The sequence below is a fragment of the Amblyomma maculatum genome, chromosome 7, assembly GCF_055883805.1.
Source record: "Amblyomma maculatum isolate TAMU_Amacu chromosome 7, ASM5588380v1, whole genome shotgun sequence".
In the NCBI taxonomy this organism is placed as follows: Eukaryota; Metazoa; Arthropoda; class Arachnida; order Ixodida; family Ixodidae; genus Amblyomma; species Amblyomma maculatum.
The window spans coordinates 81,528,431-81,549,334 of NC_139350.1; the positions used below are offsets into that span (position 1 = coordinate 81,528,431).

Here is a 20,904-nt window from a genome sequence, read left to right on the forward strand (position 1 = left end):
AGCTGAAATCGAACAGCTGAAACCGAACACAGGGGGAAAACACGAAAACTTCGGGGAAGAAAATAATAACAGGTTTCAGTTACTGCGTCACAGCAGTTGTAAAAGCTTCGAAACTACATGGCATCGGTGGGCCAGTCAACAGAACGGGGGCGCTCGGGAAAGCGATGCAGGCAGATCGGATACGTTGATTTCACATCGCCGCCTCACTTCGCATTTCATTCTAGCCGCGACACGGGGGGAGGGGGGGGGGGGGAATAAATGATTTCCGAGGTTCATAGGCGAAGTTTTCCGAGAGATCGGCAGTGGCGCTGAGAGGCACCCTCGCCAAGAGAGACATTTCCACACGACCACCTCGTTCACCATGGCTGCGTTGTTTCAGCCAGTCCCTCTTGTCTCGCATGCCGCCTTCCTATCAAGCGAGGCGGTCGCCGTTCGAATCTCCGCCGCTACGTGCACGCTGCGTCTGCACTGGCGCGGAGATTGGACGCAGCCACGCGGGGACCAGATTGCGCGTTCTCGTCTCAGGGCGCGCATTACGCGCGTGGCGACCCCTTTCCGCCGTCGTGATCGCGAGTTTTCGAGACGCGCCGGGAAAGGAGCCGCGAGAGCCCCGCTTCTTTCGCTGCTCTTTGGCCCGGTTCGGGACGATTCTGCGGAAGGACCCTCCGGTCGGCTCGTGGTTACTTCACGCGGGAATGAGATACGCGCGTTTTATTCCACACCGCGGCAGCTGCGCGCTGCGACCTGTTTGGCGTTCCGGCGAAACTTCTTTCCGGGCGGCGGAGAGGAACCGCAATTCCAAGTGCCGCTAGCGGGAACCGCTATGTGTGGCGGCGCACTGCGCAGCGGCACGACTACTTTCCTTGGGCGAAACGCTGGGCGAGTTGGTTGGCATCTATATGCAAACAAACTCAGGACAGAACTAAATAAAAAGGGGGGCAGAACTCGCCTTGCACAGTGCCGTCGATCCTTTAGAATAGCTATAATCTACACTTCAAATTTCACATCCAATTAATGAAATTATTTTTCACAGCTCTATTGTCGCTGATGCCGAATACCTTGGAGCGGCAAACTCAGCATTTATTTTTAGTTTTTTTTTTTTTTACGCGAAAGCTTTTCTAGGCTCATGGAACAAAATCCCGTGCACGAGAGTTGCGCGTGAGATCTGTCAATGCCTCCTATTAGGAGGCGTTGGATCTGTGCGCGAGGTTCCGCGAGATGTGTTCTCCTTGTATAGCGTTCCTGCCATCTGCAATCCCACACTTGAACGCGCGCCAAGGAACGGCACGCCACAGGAGCGATGCTGTACCGTCCAAACACACTTGTTTTAACAGATACTGCGTCTTTCCTTTCTTGTAAACCAATTATATTTATATGTAGCACTGCAACGAACGCCAATAAAAGGCAAACATTGAGAGACAAATGATAGAAGAGGAAGGGTAGACTTTCGCCATTCTCCTCTTAAGAGACAGTGAGAGACCCTCTAATTTTTTTTTTTTTCAACAATTTTATTGCATGTTGCTCCACATTCTTCCCGCCTTTGTAGCCTATCTAAAGTATGATTATGATCTCCACTGTTACGCAGCCACAATTTAATATTTAGAAAATATTCAATTTTCTACCAAGTCATCTAGCCCGGAAGCAGATTTTATTACTGCCATTTATAAGAAAGAACTGTGGCTTACTCTTCCGTTATTTTCTCTAATATGTTTAAACAGTCACTGGACACTCACTCACTCCCTGCAGACTGAAAGGTCGGCAAGGTGGAGCCAAATGAGAACTATGGTAAGTTGGTAACTACCCTCACAGTTACTGGCCCATATCTTTAAGTAGCATTCCTTGATGGAAAACATGAAAAAGCATGGAACGTAGTCGCCTGTCTTCCAAACTAACGTAAGAGATTCTGTCATGGTTTCGAATATTTCCTTCACCCAAGCCATTTGCAAAACCTTTGCGGGTGAGCCTTAGGTCCAGCGGGCTTTCATTGTTGCTGCATGTGTAGCGGCCCCAGAAAAACCTCAACGAGAATTTTGTCTATGCCTACTGACCAGTCCTCTTAACTACGTTGCCGGAGGGGCTGCCCGGATGGTTCCCACTTTTGGTGAAGTTTGCGCCCTGCTTGACTCCTGAAAGGTTTGCGGTTAAAACGAACATCATCATCATCAGCAGCCTGACTATACCCACTGCAGGGCGAAGGCCTCTCCCATATTTCTCCACTTAACCCGGTTCTGTGCTAGCTGCATCCACTTGACCCCGCGAGCTTCTTAACCTCATCCACCCACCTAACTTTCTGCCGCCCCCTGCTACGCTTTCCTTCTCTTGGAATCCAGTTTGTTACCCTAAGCGACCATCGGTTATCCTCTCTTCGCACTACATGTCCTGCCCATGCCCATTTCTTCTTCCTAATTTCCACTAGAATGTCGGTAACTTGAGTTATTTCTCTGACCCACAAAGATTATCTTCACTAGCTAACCTCCTAAAACTCATTCTGTGATGTATAGGTCACCTGAATAACTGCACAATGCCAACAAAATGCACAATACACGATTATCCTTCGGTTTAAATGATAATTTATACACCAACGGTTCACGTGTTCGAAGTTTTTGTGAAGCGCAGCGACGACTAACCCGTACTTACAAGACCTCACGAGAAAGTGTGAGTGCATGGATATTTAAGTGTAGCCACGAACGCTACGTCAGGTAGGCCCAGCAGGGAGTCCACTGTACATACTAGCGGCCCGTATAGTTACAGTTCACGGGGTCAACAACTTTTATTGCCGACTTGCAATGTCACTAAAACGCAACATATGCATTACAAGGTTGAAAACTATTCATCTATATGCCACTAAATAAACAAAATGCCGACATTTTTGCAGCTGTGTCGGCACAGCGTCACAATTTCATTTCGTCCAGAGCTATTCTAGCTGTACACGAAGGACTGGTCACGCAAAACCACGGTCGAGCAAAGACCTGATTGCTTTATTGAGACATTGCTTCTTGCAAAAGCGGGTTGGTGCAAATATTAACGTTTCTTCGTCTACCATCTACATATTAACATTCAGTCAGCGCATAATATCAGAAGCACCTCAGCAGCACATGGCCCGATTAAGAGGTGCCAAACAATAGCGATTAGTCCTGCCGAGTGAGCAATCTGATTACATGTTCTTCTCAGGCGTAGAACAATCTATATTGAGCAGCATTTATAACAGCTCTCACATGGATCCATTCAATAGTTATACCAGCTAAACTGATTTTGGAGTGATTAGTGAAGCGGCAGAAACTCGCTAAACTACGCCTTCGACAACAGTTGGGAACACGTATCAGAGCGGTCAACGATGCTTCTTTCTTTCTGTGGCAATGGCTCCACTGTCGACGCCATTCTCCCTCGAACGTAACGTTTGACTGTCAGCCGTACCGGCCGCATTTCGGTGCAGGTGAAACCTTTTCAGGCTATCTAGCTAAGTTGGCCGCACTTGGGCATGTATGCTGTCACGTCATGTTTCGTTTCCCCTGCGGCTCGAGATTAGGGTTTCAAGGTCAGGATTCAGGCGCAGATCAGCGAAATTGGTGACTGGGAACTGTTACGAAATGTTTGAACCGCTAAGCGGTAAGAGGGCAAAGCGATAGCATTGCGTTGGAATCCATGGCGCACGAGAGTGAGAGTTAATCGACTGCGGCGATGTGCCAGCGAAGCGGGTCAGTTCGCGCCGTCGAGACGTCGAAACCCCGTCTAGGCGCAGTTGTGGCCAAAGTATATTTGGATTCTCTCAAGGTAAGAGCTCTTTTTCTCTGCGCTGGCTGCACTCCTTTCCTCGAGTGGTGTAGCTGGCTCAGCGACCACGCACGCACACATAGCCTGGCTTTGCGGCTCACTGCAGCGTCTAATGCTAGCACATTAAAAACGGTCGTCTACCAAGAGTTGGCTACGCGGCAAGGAACCCGTAGTGTTAGAATTGAGTCCGAGCAACGCAAGAGCAGCCCGCATCACAGCTTAGGTGAAGGGCTCAAGTGTATCACGCAGAATTGGCTTGAAAACTTTGCGCCGCTTTTTGAAAGTTTCCGTACAGTCCGACTAGCTCGTTTCATGCAATCAGAACGGCAACAAAAAGCATTACCGTCGTTTATTGTGCTAAAGAAACGTGACGCGATTACTACAAATATCGAGAACGGTCACTGGTATTTAATGATTTTGTTTTGTCCTCTTTTCTTTGCGTTTTTATTATTCATGAGGACTCAAAAAATCATCCTTGCTCAAGGGCGATGCAAAGTTTCTCGTTCGATAACTTCCGTTGCCGTAAACCACATGGTTTTGCTCGCGTGAAGGGCTGACGAGACGTTGGTGCAGCGGAATATGACTCGCGTGACGCGTTTCAAACGTTCACGGGATTTCTTACCGTAGTCGCTGCTAGGCTATCGTTTTCTTTCGAGCCCCCCCTTCCCTTCCATTTTTTAATACGACCGGTAAACGTGCGCTGGTTGGTCGTACAGGGCAATATCCACAAGTGCGAGCCCGAACATGATGCAGTGGACGGGACGCGCATAAAAAGGCTGACTGCGCGTGGCCGTACCAAATTGCTGATCCCGCCACCACGGGACGCTCCTTGCAGGGAAGTACCAAGACGGCTGTACATTCAGGTCCACGTGTTCACGCATTTCTACGATTCACTGCAGTGGCTCTTGCTCCGGCCGGTTTGCGACTGCATGTGCGCACACATTCAAGAGAGGCAGGCATGCGAACGCCATCGCGGCGCTGCACACACACGATGACAGGTTCGCGCTCGTCCGCCGTTTCGAAAGCATCCTACGAGCAGGACGCCGCGAGTATGAGGAGGACCAAGGTATCGAGTCAGTTCCAAGGTTTCGGCTCCTCTCGCAACAGCTCATCGCGCACATATCTCTCCGAGTCGTCTTCGCATCGCGCGATATGACGGGCGCCAATATATGAGCCGTCGTGCCAAGGCAAGCAGGGCCGGGAACCCACACTTTTTCGCATGCAGCCAGCGCGAATACACGCGGCAAAACAGAACGCCGCAACAGAAAAAGAAACCACGAAAGGAAATCAGCAGGAGAGACACGAAAAGGAGCGACTCGTGGCCGTACACCCTCGCATCCCGCCCCACATGTCCCCTGCTTGTAGGTCTCGGCGCTTATCTCGCCGTCTCGCCGCCCGCACTGCCTCTTGGCAGGCCTCGTCGCATGGGTGTACCACGCAGGTAACGCCACGTCGTCGCCCCCTTCCCCAGCACACATCCGCGCCAAGGTTAGCCGCCGCCAGAGTCGGCGTCAAGGGGGTGCGCACGCGGCACCGGTAGCGCTATATAAGGCAGAGCGGCGCGTGGGCCGGGTCCTTGCACACTGGGCGACCTTGGGGAGACGCCGATCGAGCGGCCACGACGTTACGCGACTCGGGAGTAGTGCTTGCACGGACGCCTCGATCTGTCTTTTCCTTCCGTCCACCAACTGCCCGCGCACTCTGTCGGTCCCCCGAGGGCTGGACGAGCGGACGCTGCCGCAGGGGCGGTGAAGGGTTCTGTTGGACTAGTTTCTGCGTCCACGTTTCAACCATATTGCTGGGGGCGAAATACACACGGACAGAAGGAAATCGCACAGGGCATACACTGGCCTGCGTCTCATTTGCCTTTCTGTCTCTGTCTGAAAGGGCAGTTCACTTCTGCGCGCACAGAAGACATCATTAAGAGAATTTCTAGCGCGCGTATACGCAAGAACTCTCCTCGGAAAAAAAAAAAAAAAAAGAGAACAACGTAAGGAAACAGCACTATGGGAAGATCCTGCATTTAATATTAACCAACATCCCTGAAAGCTTATCATCGATTACTTGCGTGAAATCAGTGATTATAGGGTTATTCCTTCCACGCTGACGTTCTCGCCCGCATCCCGCCAAATGTTCAAGAATACCATCTGCCTGTACGACAAAGGAAACTACCAAGCAATCAATAATAAACTAGAAGCTTTTCTGCCCTGTTTTCAGTCTACATTTCATCTCCGGTCTGTTACTGATAACTGGTCACTTTTCAAAAACAAGATAAACGAACTAACAAACAAATTTATTGCCTGCATCAGCTTTTGTGCAAACCGCCAAAAAACCGTGGTTTTCACACGATATGAAAGGATTAGAAAGAAGGAAAAAAAAACGACTTTATAGTACAGGAAAACAGAATCCAAGTGCTGAAGCATAGGAATGGTACCACGCAGCTGAGAACTCTTATTATGCTGCAGTTCGCTCCGCCGAGCGTGCTTTTTCTTCACAATGACATACCAAATATCCTAGAGAATAACCCCAGGAGGTTCTGGGAAATAATAAACCCGCAAGCAACGTCCCTAATCGCTCTTACGAATGCCGCAGGCGAGAAAGCCACTGATGATGAATGTGCTGACACATTTAACCGCACGTTTGTTTCCGTCTTCACAGATGAAACTGATTCCTCACTGCCTACCCCGCCCAGCGTAGCATTATCAGCATTGTCACCCATCGAAATTACTGTGCAAGGTATCATAAACCACAGTGACAGAATTAAACTTTCATCAGCCGCAGAATTGGCGGAAACAAATTCTAAACTGCTTAAAAACATGAAACACACCCCAGCCATTTATCTTTCAGTGTTGTATTCTCAATCACTTTCAACAGAAACCCTACTGGCCTACTGGAAGGTGAGGAAGGTCATTCCGGCCTACAAGTCAGGTACAAAGGACTCTCTACTAAATTATCGCCCCATCTCCTTAACAAGTGTGCCATGTAAAATCATGGAACATGTCATCTATTCTCATGTGACAAACTTCCTATATTGCCACAACTTCCTTCATCCGGCTCAACATGGGTTTCCAAGGGGTCTCTCCTGCGAAACCCAATTGGCAATCTTCACTTTCGACTTGCAAGCTAACCTTGACCGCAACCTGCAAACCGATGCATTATTCTTAGATTTCGCGAAGGCATTTGACAAAGTACCACAACAACGCCTATAACTAAAACTCACCGCTTTAAATTTAAACCCTAATATTTTAGACTGGATTAAAGAATTCTTTGCTAACCGATCTCAGTTCATTTTTATTAACAGTCACAGCTCAGGCACCCTGCCTGTAACATCCGGCGTTTTGAAGAGATCTGTGCTCGGCATGCTTTTGTCCTTAATTTACATTAATGATTTGGCGCTACAAGTATCATGTAAATTTCGCATTTTCGCCGATGACTGCGTAATTTACAGCACCGTCACTAACATTTGTGATCAAATGGCCCTACAGAACGACCTTATCCCTGTCCATGAGTGGTGTAACAGCTGGTTAATGACGCTAAACGCTAACAAATGCAAACTCGTCTCATTCCAGCGTCATCACAACCCCGTCATGTTTTCCTATACAGTTTTTAATTCACCCATAGAAAGCGTCCAATCCTTCAGGTGCCTCGGTGTAACCCTGTGTAGCAATCTTTCTGGGCGAACACACATCACCACAATCATATCATCTGCCAACAGATCTCTATGTTTCCTAAAACGTCATCTTCATCATGCACCGCAGCACGTTAAACTTCTGGCTTATAAAACACTTATCAGACCTAAACTTGAATACTCTAGCCCCATCTGGAACCCTCACCAAATGTACCAACAAATGGGCTTGAATCATTCCAAAACCGCGCCATCCGCTTCGTTCATTCTGCATATTCGTATACCATCAGCGTTTCATTTCTGAAGAACATTTCCTGTCTCGAAAGCCTCGAAGCTCGCAGCCGCATTTTGAGCCTGTTTTCTCCACAAGTTCTACCACAGCACTCTGAATCAAACACCTTAGATTACTCATCCGACCCGCATATCTCACCGCTCTGCGCATCCCCTATCTCGTACTGCAACTTTTTCAGGTTCCTTTTTTCCCCGCACTGCTGCGGACTGGAATGCCCTCCCTACCAACGTCGCCACTATCATGTGCCCATCTTCTTTCTTACATGGTGTAACTACTTTTGTCGTAAGGCAATGACATGTATTTCTTATTGTTGTATATATTAACCAACCCTTTATGTAACACCCCCGGAAGGGGGTCTTTAAGATGAGTAAAGTAAAGGAGTGAAGGAGAGCTCCTTTAGATGCCCACCTTCTCTCGACGTTGCTGTAGCCATAGGTTGCGGTTTCACGCACTTTAACTCTAAAACGCATACTAGTGTGCCGGTCATCTCCGTCACCCCTTGAGGGACGCATTTATGGGCACCCTCAGCGATAGATGGTTCAGGGCTATCCCATTTGTTTATTCATTTCTAGATCATTTCTCGGCGAAAAGAAAATGCCGGTTAATGGGATTTTCAAATGGAATTTTTTTCGCTCCGGCGAAACGGGGTATAATTGCGATCTATCCATTCGTTGCACCTGGCCTGCGAAGGTCCCTACTTTTGTAGGGTGATATATTACGACGATTTTGAAACATATTAACTCAACTTTTTTCTTTCATTCTGTTCACCTCATCCTTCTATCGTGGCCGGGTTGCCATCCAATAAACAGCTTCACCACACTTCCGCTTTCGCGGGGTCCCCGCGTAAACAAATCGCGGTAGCGGGAAGCGGATCCCACTATGCTAAATTGATATCAGAGAGCGAGCAAGGGGCACAACCCAACTTAGAACAAAACTGGAATGGAATCGGTTGCACAATCGTCATATTACACCGGCCCAGGTATCAACCGGGGCAGCTGTCAGCCTGATCGAGTCACTGCCCAGCGAGTCCCAACTAGCCCCCGCCAACAGCGCAGGTATTTCCCTCTAACTCGAACTGGCCCGCGCGCGGCCCGTCTTGCAAGAGCTCTGCGTGATGGAAAATGTTTCCTATAGCGAAATGCCGCTTTAACAGGCCGGAGCGTGTATTCCCCGAAAAGCCAGCTAGCCCAAGAGCGACGGACGCACTGCCCAGCTCAACTGGCAGCGCTGATGGCTTCTGCGAGTGCCCACCGCGGGAGTAGCGTGCGCGTCGCCAGCACTTGTCGCCACGATGCGCGCTGTGTGCACTGGCTCCGCGGACACGGCGCCATTAGCGGAGGCAATGATGCGTGCGCTGCGCAGCATGCTTGTTTTGAAGCGGCCCAGCGCAATCATCCGAGCGATACTTAGCGAGACATTGACACTGACGTCGCGGACATTTTCTCGCTGTACGTTGCGAGGTAATCAACGCTGCGTGTTTCGTCAGTTAGACGGAATACTACTAACTGATGGCACGGCAGGACGGTCTTGGCTAAGCGTTGGTGGAGTCACTTTCTGCTTGGGTTACATACTTTTGCCTTTCGTGTGTGCGTTCACTTTCTTCTTTTTCCACTGAACACGTTTTTTCTAAGCTGTAGCTGTGCTGAAATAGCAATATACCAACAATGCATCAATCACTTCGAAACCGGCTACTGGTCAGCTCAGGGCCTTTTGTAAGCCTAAGTGCCGGTCAGTTCAATGGCGGTTGGAACTGCCTCTGCAACGGCGGTATGGCGCTGCAAATACATGGACTACCTAGCGTGAAGAGGAGCAAAATACAGGAGCGTACACATAGCGTTTTTCCATGACTGCATGAACCGAACGAAAGTATTATGGCGTTACTGCTTAGCGCGGTTTTCCCTTCAAATTCAACACGAGCATTTTGAATAAGTATCAAACCAAATTAGAATCCAATAACTGCAGGGAGCCTAATGGAATATTTGTGCCAGTAATGAAGGTGCAGCCGTATAACTTATGGAGTTATGGCTGCCAGAAGACATAGCACTGGTCTCCTCGAGCGGGACATTACAAAATCAGCACATCGCTCACAGCATGATAGGCCCATTTAACTTTTCTTACTGCAAACGACACTGAATAACTAGCACGGCATCATGGCAGAATGCCGGGGAGCGAGTTACTAGCCAAGGTCCGGGTAGCTGGACCTAGCTTAGCTTTGTTGCGCTGCCCTATACGGGAGACCACGTATTGGCATATGGACGCTTCCACAAGAACGGATCTGATCTCAATTTTGAACCTTATTGACTCCGTAAACCGACAGCGGCACCATGGTGTACCGTGTAGGAGTTGGAGCTATTTTCAGGACACTCGTCGAAGAAAACGGTACAGCGTTTCTTCGTGACAGTTACTCAAAAACTATTCAAATGTTTGAAGAAAAAAAAAAACTAATAGGTTAGAGCGCGCCCTAAAATACTCGTTCGGCAAACCGAACAGGATGAAATTCGGTTGGCTATTCCAAAAATTTGAACATTCTCTCATCCTTAGCATAATGTGAACGCAAGCATTGTCGTCGGTTGGTTCTCATGTTGACATTTTAACTGCAATAAGCATGCGCGAGAGCGTAACAAATAGCTTATCAATGACCGCAGGGCTACTGACGCGTACAATAAGTTGGAAGCATCGGGTAAATCCAGACTCGCAGTACGACAGGGTGTTTTAATCAGCGTTACGGAAACGCTTCATTTTCTGCATTCCCCTGCTACAAAGACGAAATAGGCCATGCACCTCGTCGAAGGGCGCTCTTAAGAAAACAATTTCTCTTCCTTGTCCTGATCACTCGCTTTGTGATAGCTATACCTGCTCGTCATCCTGCGCTCGGTCTTGCGCGGTAGCGAAGCCTTCGTAAGTATACACCTGGAAAGTGGCTTTCATAAACAGGACGCACCACACAGCCCGGCGGCGGCATACGCGGCTGGCGCGACGCTCTGCTCCCTGCACCGTGACACATAGTATTGCGACCTGTGTGCCACTGCGGCTGGAGGATAAAACACGCGAGTGAGGCCAACTTTTCCCTCTTCCTCCATTCCCCTGGCCACGTATTGGACCCAAGCGGGCATTCTCGCTGGTGACCTCTCGACTTTCCCGCGCAGTTATAAACAACGCGTCCCGCTCAGCCGTGGCCATACCAGGCGAGATCGGGCCGCATGGCACGGATGGTCCATTGTGACGACGACGACTAATCGTGTGTCGCCAGTCTGAACCAGCCTTAAGTGACGCGAGTTGAAGCTTTTTATAGAACTGGCGTCGAATTGCTACCGGTGTTGCACGGTGACGCCGGGTGCAACATGTCGCGTCAAATACTGTCGTCGCTGCTCACTCGGCATCGCCTATTTCAGCGGAAAGTTTTGGCCATTATATGAAACATAGCGCTTTGATAATGCAAGAAACGCCGCCGACACACCTGGCCAAGCGATGAACAAAAGCTTGTTGGAAGAGAATAAACACGGGACACGTGCACACTACAAAGACCGTCATCCTGTGGGACCATGCAAGCAATTCGCTGGGGTCGCTACAAGGGCTGTTTTTCTTTAACGTGTAGAGATTCTTATTTTAAGGATAGCGAGAGATATGTCGATGCGGTTTATGCACATGTATTGTACAGCAACGCGGAAATTACATAGGTAATCTAAATAACTCGGCGATTATTTACCCAAGAATAACTATGATCACTTTTAATATTCCTTTTGCGGAGAAAGTTTACAATCCAAAATAGAACGCCATCAGCAGTGAAGGTGAGGCCTGGTTTCAAATTTTCGTAATCGGAGAGAGGTTGCAAATATCGGAAATCAAAACGGCGTATTATAAAAGCTCGTAGAGTTAGCTTTTTCGCGTTGCATATTTATAAAATGCCGTTGCTGCGCGTGTATCGTCGCCGAAATCAGGTTGTCTTTTTCTTCTACGTCCTTAAACATACCAACTGGCGTCTATATGCACAAGAACAAGAGATGGCAGCGACAGCATTTTATAAATATGGAACGCAGCAAAGACAACTCAACGAGATTTCAAATGCGCATTTTTGATGTCTGAAATTGCAGACTATGAAAGTAGGAAAACTTACTTCACCTTCGATGCTGACAGCCTTCAATGTGGCAATACAATCTTGCACCCTAAGGTAAAAAAAAAATAATAAAGTTAACTGGCTAATTTTGCTTGATTAATCATTAAATTTTGAACTCTGTCATATGTACACAGCCATTCTGTACAATTCATCGGTGCAGTCCACGCCGTCGTATTTCCGACTTTTTAAAACGACAAGCTGTAAACATTTAAAAACAAAAAACATCCCTTATATTTAGGGTGACAATGTCGAATTTTTTTTCTGACCTCGCTGCAGCCACTTGCCGATTTTCGCTTCTCTGAAATGTTGTGTGCACCGCATCAAGGCGTGCGGTGTGCAGACGGAGCCAAAACAAAGCTGTCCGTTTCGGGTCACTCACATAACCGCTGACAAGGAAGAAAGCCTTACAGGAATTCGGAAGGAGTATAATACATGAGCCCCATAAAATAGCTTGCGCAGCATTTACAATGGCTAGTCTGTAACGTTGCTGCAAAACTACGCAATCCGCACAAAGTAAACAGGCGTGTGTGATTTTTATGTGGTCATTGCAGCGCATGTTCCAACCAACAGTTTCCGAGATTCGAAGAGCATTTTTTTAACGAGCACACTGCCAGGTGCGGCGTAAGTAAAAATGTTGGAACGCCACACTAATTACCTGGCTAATTAAAATAATTATTGATCACAGCCTGATATTTAGGGCAAGTGATGACTTCGTAGCCGTACAGAGGCAGTACTGCAACGAAGCAAAGTAAACTGCATTAACGCGGCATACAATAAGGCGGATATAGTTCGATTTGGGCGTCGGTGTGCACAGAAACACATCACCAGCGGACGCTATGCTTGCACTGAACTTTCTGCGGCGTCTCTTGCTTTCTGTGCTTCGGTTTCGGGCGACAAAAACCGCCAAATCTCGCGTTGAAGGCTTTAGGAAACGGCCTTTTCTTCGTGAAAAAAAAAAAATTGTGACAGCTTATACTCTCGATGGCAGTGAAGTCGCCTTTGGCCCTAACCACCGAACTGTGGTAATTGTAAAACTGACTATGTATTGAATTCGGGTCACTAACCTGATAATTATAGTGATGTTTAGTATTACTGATGAGAGCTATACTGCTGACAGTTTGTCTAAACATTATTTCTTTTTCAAGCAGCCTATTAGTGGCAACTTTCAATGTGTGCGCTGAAACACACGGTATATCGAGTACAATGTGTCCATTCTGCTTATGAAGAAGTATTGTTCTGATTCGCGCGTGTGTGTGTGTGTGTGTGTGTGTGTGTGTGTGTGTGTGTGTGTGTGTGTGTGTGTGTGTGTGTGTGTGTGTGTGTGTGTGTGTGTGTGTGTGTGTGTGTGTGTGTGTGTGTGTGTGTGTGTGTGCGCGCGTGTGCATGTGCGTGTGCGTGCGTGTGCGTGCGCGTGTGCGTGTGTGTGTGTGTGTGTGTGTGTGTGTGTGTGTGTGTGTGTGTGTGTGTGTGTGTGTGTGTGTGTGTGTGTGTGTGTGTGTGTGTGTGTGTGTGTGTGTGTGTGAGAGAGAGAGAGAGAGAGAGCACGTTACTTCGAACCACGCCATCGTCACTGTCGCTATAAAGCATGCGCACGCCCTCTCACGGGAGTAATGAAACTTCTCTAGTTGACCTCTGCTTCCCGAGGAGTCAACCTCTCTACATCTTTCGTTCTGAAATTTGTCTGGTCTCTAAATCAAGTTTAATATGCAGCAATGAACCGTGCAACCTGTATACGAAACCTAGATTCATTCTCGGCGGTGCTACTTACGAACAACGTGAGCATAGCTTTTTTTTTTTTCTTTTTCTTAGGCGAGGGCAGTGCGGAGAAGGGGGGGGGGGTGACTCTTAACCTCAGCTTTTAAGTGCACGACCAGACAGCGTCGATGGCTCCCGTCTGGTAGCGCCCATTGCGGGCGATCGTTCGCGTACATGCATGCACGTGGCTACTCGCTCAATCAATAATCCCTTAATTTATGACTCTATTATCTTAAGCATACTGATCAGCGTACATTCAGAAGCTAGCGTATTATGTGAAAGGCCACCCGAAGAAGAAATGAAGCCCCGCTTCAACGAAGCCGTACAACTGTGCCTGCGTGGCTTAGGGATAGCGTGCCACACTCAGGACCCAAGGGTCCCGTTAGATTAGATATCTATCTTCGCATCACATCAACCCATGTTAGAAGCTCCTTCCCACTCAACCATGTCATGCGGTCTCGTGACGGAACAGCACCCGCCGAGCTATCAGTGCCAGGTCACGTCACCTGCCGATTACCAACTACCACAGTCATGCACGCCGTGACTTTTATCTTACAACGCTATATCACCGACGCCGAATTTTCTTGACAGGGAGGCCTGCAACGCTATCGCGTCAAAATAAAATGTGTGTGGCATAAATTTCAAGCTTGTAGCCTGCCGTCATGTCATTCTTCTCTCTTGCCAAACGTCTGATAGAAATAAAATCATTTGTTGGCAAAGTAGCTGCCACTGCGAGTCAGGCTTTGGCCGTTTCCGGGCGACGACTCTGGTACGTACAGGGGTAGTCAAAAGTTCCCAGGCCACAGGGTCGTCTTCTGGGCCATATAGACAGGCAGTTGCGACGGCCCCAAATCTCAAAATACCTGCGGAGTGTAGAAGAATCATTATTCTAACCTCCTAAATTGCTGGTAGCTTTATTGGGTTCTCACGTGCCAGAATATCCCTACCAGAAGCAATCCCTGCGGTCTGGGAACTTCTGACTACCCCTGTACCCCTCGGGGCGTCATGTGTGCGCACACCTGTGGAGTCCGCTGGCTCTTTACTTAACTATTTCAGCACGCGACATCATTTAGGGCTGCGCGAAATGTAGCTTACTTTTTTTTTTTGCAGTAGCATTGTGGATAATTCTGAAGGCAAATGTGTTCGACAGGCACCTTACAAAACTTTTGAACAGTTCTGCATTTCGAAGGGTTGAATGCTGTCGTCCTTGTCAAATGTAACGAATGAATGAGGTTTGGCTTTTCGTCGTGTGGCGGGGAGGTTATGACAGCCCCAATTTTACAAATCTCCGCTAATTGAGTAGAACAGTTGTCTTCACCTCACCTTTTGAAAGCTTGTGGTCCTCCCCCTTCCACAAACCCCTAGAGGCCACAAGATCTCATTCTTGTTCTCTTTAAGGAGTAGACGCCCCCCCCCCCCCCCCCCCCCTTTGCCGAGTCACTTCTGGCAAAGAAAGTACTCACGGCGTTTTCGTTTCGATCATACACTTCAAGGAGCCGCGCAGACCAAACAAGCGAACGAAGAAGCAAATGGAGAAGCAAAGGGCGAAGTTTCAATAAAGGCGCTACGGCACCCCATCATGCTTAGTCAGGGCTACCTTGAATGGAAACACAGAACATTCAACTCCATTCAACAATGACTTTTGTTCCCAAATGAAGTGCCTCGCGATGTGCAGTTTTTGTAGTACAATAGTAATAGTTCCGCGTAACTGGAGACATTGTTCTTCACGTTTCCTCCCTTTTCTCGCTTTTTATATAGCTTGTGCTTTTATGCAGTCACTCAATGCACATTACATTAGACAACAAATAAACATTAACGCGGAAGTAAATACTTTTGTCCGTGTTCAGGAGGCACATGACTGCACTACCAAACAGCCAACGAACTAGCTTTGCGACAACCGCATTTGCTGCGCCAGCCAGCTTTCGGCGAAGGGGAAAGTCTGCGGGAAATGTAGGTCATTAAAGCCACCGCATTTGTTTTGTTTTTACTTCCCACGCAGACATGTATTAATGTAGCAGTACAAACCTGCCAAACCACTGAGGAGCATGCTGGCAAAGAGTGCACCGCTATGTCGTCGTGACTAGCATAGATACGGCGTCTCCAGCCCCGGCTTCTATACGCTCAGTGGCTCAACACTGCGGCGACATCGAAGCACGCACCTCGGCAACCTTGATCGGGAAACGCTTACGTGACGCGAAAGCGCTGCCTTGCACTGCATAGCGATGAAGCCCAAAGCTGCTCGCTCTCGCAACGGCTCGCCAAGTTATCAACGCGGCCGCCGCCACAACTGAGCCCACTTCTTCGCTGGCCGGAGCCGCGCCATTCACGCCTTGAACTTTCGCCCTTCCAATCTCGTACTGTTCTGCAATGCTGAATAGGACTCTCTCCGAACAGAGCAGGTTCTCGACAGAAGCTCGGCTAACGGGTGTGCAGTCGACATCCACGTGATCCGCATATTGGCGCAGTCTCGGACGGGGTACTCCTGGACTGTATACACAGCTGGGCATGGTCCCGACGGCGCTGCTGCACCACGCTCTAGCAGCATGGATCGCGCGCTCGCAGAAGCTCCTGCGACCGCGGTCGAAAGTTCGACTTTCACGACTTGGGCGTGACACGGATGCGAAAACATTTCCCACGTGTAGGTCATATCGAGGTGCGCGACGGTAAGCACCCAAAGAAATACGAAAAATATAGAACGCGACTCGCCTCGGGCAATTTGTGGACCTCATTTTCAAGTTTGTGCGTAACTATACTCTTTTTTCAAGGCAGCAAAAAAGGAGGGAGAATGGTCGTCGCGGACCCTGAGAATGTTGCGAAGAAAGCAGCAGGAGCCCATTTTGAAGCGGCCTACTGTATCTTTCTATACTGCACACTCTACGGCTACGGTGACATCAGCCGCGACCATTTTCATTACCCGTCTCTATACTATTTATTCCACTGAACATGAGAAATATTATTGACAGCTGTCGTTTCGAATGAGTCAGGCAAGAAAAAAAAAATTCTTAGCGTATACTAGTGCATCCTTTGTCACATGGAAATGCTTAATTCCCCATGCAGCTTCATTTTACTACAAATTTCGGAACACCTGCTGTAGTCACGTAAAAACTTGACAACGCAAGCTTTTTTTTATTTTTTTTTTCAGCTTCACTGAGCACTAAAATCCCTTCAATAGTCTTCTATCTCTGGGCAAACCTAAGCACAAAATTTATATATATATATATATATTTGCCTTTGTCTTTTTTTTTCGTGTGCGCAATAATATTGTTTATCTATACCACCACTGGACTTGAGCTGCCTGCCTCTAATTCGTATAAGTACTTTTCCATCACCACGTTTCCTTTCTTTGCGAACTATGTGAACTGCACCATTTAAGCCTTTAACTGCTTGTGTGTATTGTAGCCCTATTCTTGTTACATGCGCCATTCTCGTAGGATACAAAGCCGCTGGCGAGCACGTGAAAAATGTAGATGAACTATTAAGGAATAAAAACACAGGCCACTAAATAATTTAGCGACTAAAGCCCCCCAAGCAACATTACAGAAATATTCTCCAGGTAAAAAGTCTCAAAAGAAAAAAAAAATGACATCGTGCGAGCGAGGCTTGTATTATAGTGAAGAAAACAAGCTATTCCCGCGGTACATTGTTCGGAGGGAGATAAGTTGCACTAGTCAAAATCGCAGTGAAATCAAAAGTGCAAGTTTTTAACGTAGCCGCTGGGGCCAGTTTCTTTCGTGCTTTTCGGAGTTCTATCCCTGGCAGAAACCTCCGGTGCAAATGCATAAGCCTCATAGCCACAGCGCTCTCTCACACAAACGGATGGTTATGGAACGAAATCAATTACAGCTTGAGACACCGCTGAGAACCCAGTTGTCGCTGCACTCGTATTACACCGTGCAAGCAAGTGCTTATGACAACGGCTATTTATTTATTTATTTATTTATTTATTTATTTATTTATTTATTTATTTATTTATTTATTTATTTATTTATTTATTTATTTATTTATTTATTTATTTATTTATTTATTTATTTATTTATTTATTTATTTATTTATTTATTTATACAAATACCTCACAGGTTCCAAGCATGGAACATTGTGTGAGGGGTTACAGTATATCGAAACCAACAACGGTATACAGTTTAAAATACAAAAGTGAACACTAATACAGAATTGAAACTGCAAACAATTATTGGAGCGTGCATGGGAAGTAATAAACCAAGGATCATAACATTATACTATAGTTAGCGGTATTGGGCGAAATCAACTTGCACACAGTGAACGCAATATAATAGAGTTATTCTGACCGCAAAATGGTACTCAATTCGCTTTTGAGTCATAGTGGATCAGATATGTTAGCGATGTGTTTTGGAAGACCATTTAAACCCTTTATAGCCCGTGGCAAGGCAGAAAAGATAAATACATGTAAAATGCAAAAAGAAATGCAAGACGAAGAAATGGACATGGGCAGGACATGTAGTGCGAAGAGAGGATAACCGATGGTCGCTGATGGTAACAAACTGGATTCCAAGGGAAGGAAAGCGTAGCAGGGGGCGGCAGAAAGTTAGGTGGGCTGATGAGGTTAAGACGTTCGCAGGGGTCAAGTGGATGCAGCTAGCACAGAACCGGGTTAATTGGAGAAATATGGGACAGGTCTTCGCCCTGCGGTGGGTATAGTCAGGCTGATGTTGATGATGATGAAAATGCAAAGGCCAGTGTTCATGCGTCCATGTTCATGCGTTAGCGCTACGTTGGCGCAATATCGTCAGTTGCAACCTTGCTAATCGAGCCATAGCGATGCACTTGTATTATGATCCGAGACACGATCACTGTGATAGCAGGGTTAGCCATGGTTTCCCTGTGCCCCAACGCTGATGCTCCCTCAAAAGTCCACGTCAAACCAAAGCCTTGTGGCTGTGCTTTCACGTGAATTATAGATTTTCCTCTACTCTTTCACCCTCCTTTCCCATGACAACAACCCCTATATTTGAGGACATCACTCACCTCGTGTTTTACGTCGTCATTCTCGGCCAAGACGGGCTCTTCTAAAAGGCGCACCTGCACACAGGAAGAGAACAAACACCGTGAGTGCTACAGAATGAAGCGGCGCATCGAGTCAAGTAATCAATGCGGTCGCGGAGACAAATTCCGGGCCCACAAACTGGAAGTCTCCCGTAATCAAATCGAGACTCGATCGAGAACTGCTCGCATTGAAAGGATCGCTTGGACGATCAGTGCATACGTGAAGGCAGCAAGAAGTGAAGCAAAATGCGTTCCTCGCCGTTCTGAGCTAAGTGAAACAGACCGTGCAGCAAAAAAAAAAAAAGGTGCCTTATTTTTTGTGTTGAGCTGTAGGGCTGCAATTCTTTTTTTTTTTTTTTACTTTGCATTGAGAAGGAAGTATACATGTGAGCGAAGTTGATGCAGCCGACCAAAGCGAGCGCTCTTCGGGACTCCCAGATAGAAGCTGTTCTTTGTTGTTTTTTATTTCTTATCTGGCAGACTGGAGTGCCTGGTCGGGTAACCTGCATCTTTTTCACTGGCTGATATTTATTTCCCGGTTGTTATTGTACGCAGTGTTCAGCGACCCACCTTTCGTAAGGGGGATCCTTTATCGCCACCGATCTGTGCTGGGGAATACATGCACTGAACCGCTTGAGTCCCGGCCACTCAAAACAAACTCATTACTAAGATTACGGAAAGAGGTTTAAAATGTTCTTTTACTGACCATGTACCGGTGCAACAGAGAGCAGTGGCCTGCTCCAAAATGTAACGTTTTATCGAAAAACCTGCGCCGTGCAGCGTTTTGTGAGCGGAAGTTGTTAGACTTTTCAAAACACGGCATTCGGTTGGATGAATTATCTCTTCATTTTTTTCGTTATTTGGAGACCTTAGAGCTCACTGCTGACTGGCCAACACGGTCAGAAAAATTCCCTATCAGCTTCTCTGCCCTGTTTTCGTTTTCCTTTCCTTGAACAAGTCTACTTGTGGAAAGTCGAAAAGGACGATAAGCAAACGTAGTTCCTTCGCTTGTTTTCAAAGTTTTAATGGACACTTTTGTTCGAGTTATATAGCGCAAAGGTGTCCGCGTCAGGAGGGCTATCTGTTTACCACCGCTACACATTGTCACCATTGGCACAATTTAAGATATCATAACTTGTGGTCAGTCCAAGCTGCTCGGAATACCCTAGTGAATGCGGGTTATAGAAGATTGCGCAATCAGCATAAAATGTGTTTTTTTTTTATTACAACTCGTGTCATGTAAATCACCTAAATGACATTTCTTAGGCTATAGCCGTCGTGTCTCTGATGTTTTAGGCGATTCACTTGAGTGAAGGGTGATTTCTCTGAGCGACTGCTTCTTTGTTTTTGTTTTTCTAGTTCGTTTCCCAGTAGCACCAAAGCAATGCTGAGGAAACTGAGCATTTCTCCGAGTTGTCTCATTTGTTGAAGCACCCCAGGTGATGAAATTTCGCAAAATTAACTTGCGCCAACTTGCACGGCTCATGTTTGCAGTGGCAGAGAGTCGCACTTAACAACGCGCGTCAGCATCCAACGTTGCATGACAGTAGTATATGTAAAGTTCCTATAGGTACACGGTGGCAGCTTCTATGCCGCCAGCACCTTTCATTGAGTCGCGGGAAACGCGGGAACAGAACGGAGGTACGTTCAAGGCTGTAAGACCCAATTAAATACTTCTCTGTATGTGTTTAGCGCAATCATCGAGGTTCGGAAAATTCCCGCCTCGAACACTCCCCAGGCTATAGTGATTCAGGTTGCACAGTCGAGTCCACACGTATGAACTTCCGAATGATCGGGAACCCGCACCCATCTATTCGGAGTAGAGCAGTTTCCATTTGCCCTTGCTGGTGTTATATATTTTTAGATCACGTGTTCAATCGTGAGCGCGCTTTCCGATACCAGAGACGCCCGCGAAGAGGCGCGCAGCGCTCACTCCTGTGCTGTCCATGGCCGCGGCAGCAGAAGCATAAAATCGGCTTCGAGGATTGCCCAACACGCACATTGCGGAACGCGCGCGCCTTCGGCATGGATGGCCCAGATGGGCGGGGCGTCATTACCTACGAGGAGGAATGAGCTCGCGGTGTAATTACGGCCCACCATCCAGGAAGAAAGTTCAAGGTTAGGACGGGAAAAGCAGGCCTTGCCTCGACACCTGGTCCTCGCGACGCAGCACAGGTAGGGGTGTCCTCACTTGTTCTCTTTGGTTTTTATTTGCGTTCATGTGTACATAGCATGGGATGTGTGTTTACGGGTCCCCTTTTTATAGTTCCGCCTTCTAACGCAAGAAAGGAAGAACGTTCAGATCTTTGGTGAATCGTTTTTACGCTG

The 20,904-nt window shown here is 47.5% G+C and overlaps 1 protein-coding gene across 2 annotated transcripts in view; it reads right to left on the reverse strand.

Moving 5' to 3' along the window:
* LOC146183745 (uncharacterized) overlaps window positions 1-20,904 on the reverse strand; it is a 269,633-nt gene that overhangs the window by 18,076 nt on the left and 230,653 nt on the right. For both annotated transcript variants that reach the window (XM_084609189.1, XM_084609188.1), the window contains one exon: window positions 18,559-18,612. The gene's annotated coding sequence lies outside the window, so the exon portion shown is untranslated. The remainder of the gene's footprint in view (window positions 1-18,558; window positions 18,613-20,904) is intronic.